At 71.4% G+C, this 448-nt stretch overlaps 1 protein-coding gene across 1 annotated transcript in view; it reads left to right on the top strand.

The window, feature by feature from the left end:
- The first annotated feature begins 261 nt into the window (after positions 1–261).
- c9orf72 (C9orf72-SMCR8 complex subunit) overlaps positions 262–448 on the top strand; it is a 49,011-nt gene continuing 48,824 nt past the window's right edge. The window contains exon 1 of the mRNA XM_078213907.1: positions 262–375. The gene's annotated coding sequence lies outside the window, so the exon portion shown is untranslated. The remainder of the gene's footprint in view (positions 376–448) is intronic.

Raw genomic sequence — 448 nt, 5'->3', positions numbered from 1 at the left:
TCCAGCCCTCGCCCCCAGGCCCCGCCCCCCGCTTCCAGCCCCCGCCCCCAGGCCCCGCCCCCCGCTTTCACCCCCAGGCCCCGCCCCCCGCTTTCAGCCACAGGCCCCGCCCCCCGCTTTCAGCCCAAGGCCCCGCCCCCCGCTTTCACCCCCAGGCCCCGCCCCCCGCTTTCAGCCCAAGGCCCCGCCCCCCGCTTTCAGGCCCAGGCCCCGCCCCCCGGCCCAGACAAAACCCAGAGCCGTGAACACCGTTAGCCCCGCCCCCTCGAGACCCGGATGTGACGTTGTTTGGCGGAAGGTTCCTGTTGACATTGCCTCGAAATAGAGAAAAATACAGAAAATAAACCAACCCGAGAGAGACAGAGAGAGCAGCCGGTGAGAGGGGGGGGGGAGAGGGGGGGGGGAGGGTGGGGGGGGAGGGAGGGATGGGGGGGGGGAGGGATGAGGG

This window comes from Mustelus asterias, chromosome 6 (genome assembly GCF_964213995.1).
Source record: "Mustelus asterias chromosome 6, sMusAst1.hap1.1, whole genome shotgun sequence".
NCBI lineage: Eukaryota > Metazoa > Chordata > Chondrichthyes > Carcharhiniformes > Triakidae > Mustelus > Mustelus asterias.
This window is presented reverse-complemented; position numbering and strand designations above follow the sequence as displayed.